We start from the raw sequence: 8424 nt of genomic DNA on the forward strand, positions 1-8424 counted from the left end.
CAGCACCGAGCCTCAGTACCTAACCAAGGGCCCTGAGTGCTGGAGTGAATGGAAGAGGCTTTGTCCTGAGGGATGGAATCCAAAGAGATGCAAACTAGCTCACATTTCTAGAGTGGAGGGAGTTATGCCTTGGTCATTAGGCCCCCAACTCTCAGAGCAAAGACTCACAGGAAGGGAAGGTGGAAGTCTCCACCTTCTCGCCCTTAAAAAAAAGAACAAATGAAACCAAAACAAAACCTCTTTTTAAAATTCCAGTTTTCTTAGCTTTTCTTAATACGATCGTGTGCAGCATAACCACGCTTTGGTAAGCAATTGACTGTAGCCCTACAAGATCCTAGCTCCCAGTGACCTCATAGCCCCTGTTGTGAAGGACACTCTGTGATGTTTGCATCGGCCCAGACTCTCCCAGTGACGCATTTCTCAGAATGTGACTCTGTCCTCAAGCGATGCATGACCAACTGTATACTTATCCACTTCGTCACCATGTCTCCTTAGACTCTTGTCAGCTGTGACTGCTTAGACTCTCCTGGTTTTTGATGACCTTGACGCTTTTGGAGAGTATGAGTAGGTATTCTGTGGACTTCCCCTCTTCTGAAATTGGATATTTTTCTCCTGGTTAGCCTGTGGTTATGGGTTTGGGGGAGGAAGACCTCAGAGGTGAAGTGCCCTCTCATCACGTCATGTTAGTGGTTATCCCTGATGGGCTGTGCTGGGCTGTGGTTGTGGTTGGCTGTTATCTGGCCACTCTCTTTATATCAGGATCACAGTCTCCGATTCTCCAGGGCTACCCTCACTTCCCCAGAGGTCAGAGTGAAGTGTTGGCTGGCTGGGCTGTGCTGGTCCCTGCAACTGTTGCCATAGAGAAAACCCAGTCCAAATTCAGCTCAAACAAGGAATTTCTTGATTCATGTTACCGTCAAACCTAGGAGGTGGGTTTCAGGCACAGCAGGAACTCAATCACAGTCCTTCAGAATCTGCCTCCTATAGTGGCTCTGTTTCTTTGGGGTTGGATTTATTTTTAGGTGTGTTCTCTACAAATTTTAGAAAAGAGGATTCCTTGGCACTTCAGAATCTTTATGTGATCCTTAGAATTGTAGGATTTTCAGGGGGGAAAGAACATACTTTTATGATAGTCCAGCAGAAGCCCCAAGTAAAGGTTTCATTGACTCAGTCCAGTTCAGATGGTTATTCCAAGATCTGCGGTGGAATATGCTGCTCTGATTGGCCAGGCCTGAGTCACATGCCCAGCCTGGAGCAGGAAGAGTGGGGCTGCATCATCTAAGCCACACACACTGGGAGAAAGGGTGGGTGGGCAGCGTGTGCACAAGGACACCTTTGGTGAATAATCCCAACTCTTTGGTTAGGTAGAAACAGTAAAATGTATACGTGGTGTTCTGAGAGCAAAAATAAAATTCATATCCTACCTATAATTTGTTGGATGCCCACCATGATAAGCTACGTGCATTTTTACATATGCCAATTCATCTAATATCCAGGACCACCATAGGAAATAGCACTATTGTCTAACTTCACATTCAAGGAGACCAGGCACGGGGACATTAGGTAACTCGCTCACAGTGTGATTGACAATGAGTGGAGACGGCTTTGCACCAAAAACCAGGCAGCTCTGACTTGAGACAAAGGCAATGTGGTGGCCGCTCCCTCTGTCCAGGCACTCTTGTCCGCAGTAGCCGGCAGCGTTGGCGGTCAGGTACACATCCTAGCTCTTCCCTGTCGTCACTCCCCTGGGAAGCGAGCAGCCACTCCAGGTTTGGGGACAACCAGCATCCAGTGACTCGATGCAAGAGTTCGAGGATCTGTCCTGCTGGCCCCTGTAGGGCCGTCCTGGCTCCAGAGCCTCAGTCACCCCGAAGTCAGCAAGCCCCTCCGCCTGATGCTGCTGCCCCGACAGCGCTGCTCAGGAAAGCTGTTTCCTGCAGAGGATCCCAGGCTCGGAGTTGGCTCCCAGAGAAACTCCTGCTGTTGTGTGTTGTGCAAAGTCTGGCAGGATGAAATTACTGTGCCAGTGCACTCCAAGAGCAGTCAAGGAAGGCATGGGGCGTTTCTCAGGGCCCGCATTGCACCCGCTCCTGGTATGAGGCCTCATGTGAAATAAACACTGAGGTCTCCAAGGAGGGTCGCTGCGTGAGCCAAGCATTCCTTGCCAACTGATGTAAATTTCCACCCCCCTCTCCCAGCTCTCCCAAAACCACCTCTTCGCTCCCCTGCCCTGTCATTGCACTTATTCCCAATTCTTCTCCTCTATCATCTCTCATCTCTAGATCTCTATTTTTCAAAATCTCTTTATGTCTACCTGTAAATTTTTATCCATTTACAGCCTTTTTCTTTATCATCTGTTGGCCGACTTGGGTGTGGATCTCCTTGTAGCACACACGCGCCTGTGCGCACGCCACCCTCTCCCTGCCTGCACCAGCCTGCACGCTCCGCAAGAGGAAGAATTTCTCTCGCCTTCATTTCGTACTCACTTCCTGAGTCAGAGTACGGTGCCTACTGGGTGCTCATTAAATATGTGTTGAACGTGTGAAAGATAAAAGAAGCAGATTCAGAGCAGCCCAAGATGGCCCACTTCGAGGATCGGGTGTCGGGTGAGGAGAAGCTATGCATAGCTGCTAAATTCATCACTCATGCACCCCCAGGGGAGTTTAATGAAGTATTCAATGATATCCGGCTACTACTTAACAATGACAATCTCCTCAGGGAAGGAGCAGCACATGCAGTTGCCCAGTGTAACACGGAAGATAGAAGGATATGAAGATCAGGTCTTAATTACAGAGCATGGTGACCTGGGTAATAGCCGATTTTTAGATCCAAGAAACAAAATTTCCTCTAAGTTTGATCACTTACAGAAAGAAGCAAGTGACCCTCAACCAGAGGAGGTTTGAAGTCTTGGAGAGAATCCTGTGACAGTGCTTTAAGAGCCTATGTGAAAGATCATTATTCCAACGGCATCTGTACTGTTTATGCTAAAACTATAGATGGGCAACAGACTATTATTGCATGTATTGAAAGCCTCCAGTTTCAGCCTAAAAACTTCTGGAATGGTCGTTGGAGATCAGAGTGGAAGTTCACTATTACATCACCTACCGCCCAGGTGGTTGGAATGCTCGAGATTCAGGTTCACTATTATGAAGATGGCAATGTTCAGTTGGTTAGTCTTAAAGATGTACAAGATTTAGTCCAAACTGCCAAGGAGTTTATTAAAATCATAGAGAGTGCAGAAAATGAATATCAGACTGCAATTAGTGAAAACGACTAAACAATGTCAGACACCATATTTAAGGCCTTCCGCAGGCAGCTTCCAGTTACCCGCACCAAAATCGACTGGAACAAGATACTCAGCTACAAGATTGGCAAAGAAATGCAGAATGTTTAAAGGCTGACTGTAGGATTCTTCAGTATGTAGAAAGAAAAGGATTCAACATGTGGTCAAATGATAAATAAGTGATTGATAAACAAGAGTGATATTTTGCTAGGGCTTTCAAAGTTAACAGATTTTTTTTAGCCTCATGAAATACTGTTGAACCTATAGCATTGACTTCATCTTTTTGTGTTCTTTGCCTTATATTTTTCTGTTATCACTATATCTACTTGCAAATCTTTTTTTTTTTCTCCTTTTTGTTAATTCTGCTATACTTAGTGTTGAAGAGAGATCCATCTATTCTGGAGTCATTTTACTCTTTAGAAAATTTTCCTAGCCATGAAGTCCTGTTACTGATTTAGACAGATAATATGCTCCGTACTTTTACCCTGTGCTCCAAAGCACTTCTGGTACTTCAGTGCTTTTGACTGATCTACCAACAACCAATTCATTTCTAGAAAGAAAATTTCTGGGTCAAAGGGTATCAATAACCTCAGAGCATCACACTTTCTGGAATCTGATTTGAGTCATGCCTTGAAGCTTGCCACGTGCACTGGCCACAGGTGCTCAGGAAAATCTGGGCAAGGGAAAAATGGCATTTGAAAGGCAGGCAGGTCGCCGCAGCATTGCTGTGAACCACCAGATCACGATCTCACAGAGGCACCGCTCCCCACCCCTCCCTACCCCAATTTAGCACAGAGTCATGTTAAGAAGTTTAAAAGAAATACTTTTGATTTATATTCCTTGTTATTAGAAGGCGTCTCACAAAAATCTAACAGATCCCTTATAAGTAAAGAAATAAAGACTGGGTTAGAGCTGAGTCTCCACGGTCGGGTAGGAATTCAATGTGAAGTGTTTTTAAGCTTTGCAACCTGCTGCGCCCGGCCCTTTCTCTCCTGGCTGAAGCCGGTCTCAGCCTAGTTCCGTGAATCTTCAGCTTTGGCTACCAACAGGGTCATAAGTGGATGCCCCAAGGCTCACTCCTGTTCCTTTTGAGCTTCACACTTCCTAAGCTCTCCTCTCCACCTGCACCATGCCTCTGCCTGGATTCTTGGGGGTCTCCTGGGGGGCACGTTGGTTCTCAGACGCCTTCCTCTCCTCCTCCCTGGCACTCACCACTCCCCTGTGAGTCCTCTGCTCCAAGGATCTTTCTCGTAGCTCAGGGTCTTCCCTTGGCTTTGGAGTGGGTGCCACACCTTCTCTACCTGCATAGATGAAATAGCCATATTATTGTTAAAAAAAAAAAAAAAAGAATTGAGCCAGCTGCTATGGCGCATGCTCACAATCCCAGAGATTTGGGAGGCTGAGGCAGGAGAATGGCGAGTTCAAAGCCAGCCTCAGCAACTTAGTGAGGCCCCATCATCTCAAAATAAAAGAGAATGGGGAAGTAGCTCAGTGGGTTCTATCCCCAGGATCCCCCAAAATAACAGCAAAAACAAACAAAACAAAACATTGTGCTCCTACAAAAGGCAACCCCAGCTCCCTGACAGTCTTCCTAGCACATGGACCAGGAGTAGTGCCAGGTGGAGGTGACAGAGCTGCTTCTGCAGAGACACAATACCCACTGTGCCTGAGAACTTCAGGTATGGTCTACTCGGAGATGTGCTCCCAGGTGTGGGTCTGGGCCAACTGTCCTGCCTCTTCTAGCTCCTAAGGTCACCAGGAATGCAAGCTGACGGAAAAGAACAGGACAGCAAGGCACAGGTGGGAGGACGCAATGTGCACCTCTGGTTCTTTGAAATCATGGGAGGCACCTCCGATTTATGAAAGTGGCTCTGAGTTTTCTTAACTCAGTGTTACGGTATGGATTCAAGGTGACCCCCTGTGCCCCTGCGTTAAGGCTGGGATGTTCCTGAGGGCAAGTGATTGGATTGTGAGAGCTGTAACCTCACCGTCTGTCCTAGTGTGAATGGACTGAGTCAACCACAGGAGGTGGGGCGTGGCTGGAGGAGGTGGGTCACTGGGGGCTTGGCCTGGAAGTGGGCACCTGCAGCTTCCCGGATGCAGTGAGTAGAGAGTGCTCCTCCACCACCCCCTTCCGCCATGATGTCTTTCCTCAACTGGGGCCTGAACAATGGATTCGCCCACCATGGACTGAGCTTCTAGAACTGTGAGCCCAAATGAACTTCACCTCCCCTAACTTGCCCTTGTCAGATATTGTGGTCACAGTGAGAAGAGCTAACACGCTCAATATAGAAATGTCTTCACCTACAGAAATGGTGTCAGGGTAAAGTGAAATAAGAAGAACAAAAACCTCAACTGTTTAGAAATAAAACTTCTTCTGGTATTGAGATAAATTGCTCTTTTGCCTCCAGCAGACTGAACAGCAGTGAACAATGTCAACAGCATTCTTAAAATCAAGGCCACTCTACATTCCACAGTGTAGGTCAACCATGCCATCTGGAAGTGCAGGATTCCTTCAGTGGACTTGGGCTGTTCCGGGCAATCTTTTCCAGCAGATGCAAAAGAAAACAGGGCGTGGCCGGCCCCCTCCAGCTCTGGATCAGATGTCAGCTTCTGGGTGGCCCATAGGCGCACAGAGCTGGGATGCTGGAATGTACCTTTTGTGAAAGACGATTTGAGTGAGAACAAGGGGGGGTGCTTTTGCCACATTTCCCAAAGGACTCTGAAGCAGAAGAGTGGCCAATAGCTCAGGACCATAAACCGATCACCTCTCACAGTTCCTCAGAGTGCCACCTTTCATAGGTGAGGTGTAGGTGTGCAAAGCTTAATGCTTTCAAGGTCATTCTGTTGGAAAGCTGAAAAGGTATTTCAGGATTTCTAGTGAGATTCAAAATGGTCATTCAAAAGAGGCAAAGAAAGATGAGAGACAACAAACCCTCCCCGTTTGTTTTTGGTGTGAGTGTAGTATTAATATGATACTGCGTATGTTATATTACGATATTTTATTTTTGTTTTACTTAATCTTATGTAGTTCGGAACATATGTTAATCTGTTTAGAATTATACATATGAACTTATTTAATAAATAATATAAAAGTAGTAATCCTTCATACTCCCATTCCCCAAGGTGACCACGTTCAGCCATTTGTGATATTTTTCTGGATCTTTTCTTTTCCTTGAACATATTGTATTGTATTGTTGTTGCTGTGATTACTGTGATTATTGTCCTTATTCATATTATGAGGAATAACACTATTTTGCAACCTGCCTTTTTACTTAGCTTTAGGTCTTGAACACCCTTTGATATGAGCCCATCTATGTAGGTCACTGTGCTCCAGGGCTGAATAGTTTTCCAGTGTGTGAATAGGCCGTGATTTCTCTAATTATCCTGGTACCAAAGGGAATTTATGTTATCTATACCTTCTCACGAATAAACCTGTCTACTATAAAGGTGCTTTTGAAGGCCAAATTCCTAGGAGTAGCAATGCTGGTTGAAGGGCCCCCATCGCTATAATTTCAACATATTTTCAAATCGTTCTCCAACATACATCAGCTCCTAAAATGTAGTGGAGTACCTGCTTCCCCACCTCCTGGGCAACGCTGGACATTATAAATTATTTAAAAAACCCAAGGTGAAGAAAAGCAAATAACGTGCATGTTATTAAGGGGTGGAAGAAGATGAAGAAGGAAAGAGAAAAAAAATTTCACATTGAAGCCCTAGTAACTGAAAGTCCAGAGCAACAGGTGATTTTTAAACTTCTGTTCAGAGGACGGGAGGTCCCGTCGGTCTGTGTAGCCTGGACTTCTCCGCTGCCTGGAGGTAAGCTCAGTGCCTGGACAACGTGGCGGGTCCGTGGTTCGCAGGGATGACGTTGTTTTCTGGGGCTGCCCAGGTAAAGGGGGAGCCACACATGCTGCAAGCCATCCAATCCCAGGATCACAGAGTTTAAAACATTAAAGGTGGATCATAGACATTTATGTAGTTACTAACAGAAGAGTGCTCCAGTGCAAGGTATTGGTTCAGTGACTCTGCACCACACCACCCTTGTTTCCTGCTTTGGGACGTTGGAGCCAGACCCTGCAAGGTCTCTCCTCACCTCGCTGGCACAACACTGAGTTTTTCAGGAGAGGACATAGGATGCATCTGGAGGAGGAAGGGGCTTCTCTTTATGCTCTGTCTGCTGTGATTTCTCCCTTCAAATGTTTGAATGTTTTAAAATCTACTTTTCTTTGAATGGACTCACAGCGATTTCACATATTTATGGGGCACAGTGTGACATTTAAGGTCATGAACACAACGTGCAACGACTAGAGCAGGACACTTGCGTGCCTGTCACTCCACACAGTGTTTCTTTGTGTTGAGAATGTTCTTAATACTAGTTAATTATAAATATTCAATTATTGGTGGTCAGCCATAGTCACCTGCTCTGGTAACCACTATTCTATTCTCCATTTCTTGGAGATCCACTTTTGGATTTCCACATGTGAGTAAGAACATCTGCCCGTTGTCTTTCTGTGCCTGGCTGATTTCACCTCATCTAATGTCCTCCAGGATGCTTCGAAACATAGAATCTCATTCCTCTTAATGGATGAATATTTTTTCCCTTTTGATTTTTGCAGAGCGGCTGCCAGTGGTGTTAGAAATGGCACTGACCTCCAGCAAGCTTTGCTGAGCCCCTGGCTGGTGGTTTTCTATGTGCCTGTCTCTGCCTCTGGCTGACCAGCTATGGAAAGGCTCTGGTTTGGGGCAAACTGGGGAACTTCTATGCCATTGGGCTGGTTCCTGCTCTCCACACTTGGCTTGTTGGCACCCCAGGGGGATCTTCTGCTGACCAGCCCTGACCCCTACCTCCTTGCTGGCTGGCCTTGGGCTACTACTGCCTGTGGGCCAGCTCTGGCCCCAGCGTGTACCAGTGGCCTTCCACTTCACCCAGCACCCAGCACCCTCCCTTCTCCTCCAAGGGCTAGATCTCAGCCTTGGGGAGAAGGTCCCCTTGCAGATTCGGTCCTTGTATTCTGCTCAGTACTAAAATATTCTACAGACTATGCCTTCTTAGTCTTATTTCTAATTAATTATGCTTTATATTGCGTTCTCTCCAGTACAAGCTGTTGGTGTGGGTTCTATTCCGACAGGGCTCACAG

General features: G+C 46.4%; 1 pseudogene; it reads left to right on the forward strand.

The window, feature by feature from the left end:
- Window positions 1–2578: 2578 nt before the first annotated feature.
- On the forward strand, window positions 2579–3679 carry LOC114084653 (F-actin-capping protein subunit alpha-1-like; annotated as a pseudogene).
- Window positions 3680–8424: the final 4745 nt, after the last annotated feature.

The sequence above is a fragment of the Marmota flaviventris genome, chromosome 6 (assembly GCF_047511675.1).
Source record: "Marmota flaviventris isolate mMarFla1 chromosome 6, mMarFla1.hap1, whole genome shotgun sequence".
Lineage (NCBI taxonomy): Eukaryota > Metazoa > Chordata > Mammalia > Rodentia > Sciuridae > Marmota > Marmota flaviventris.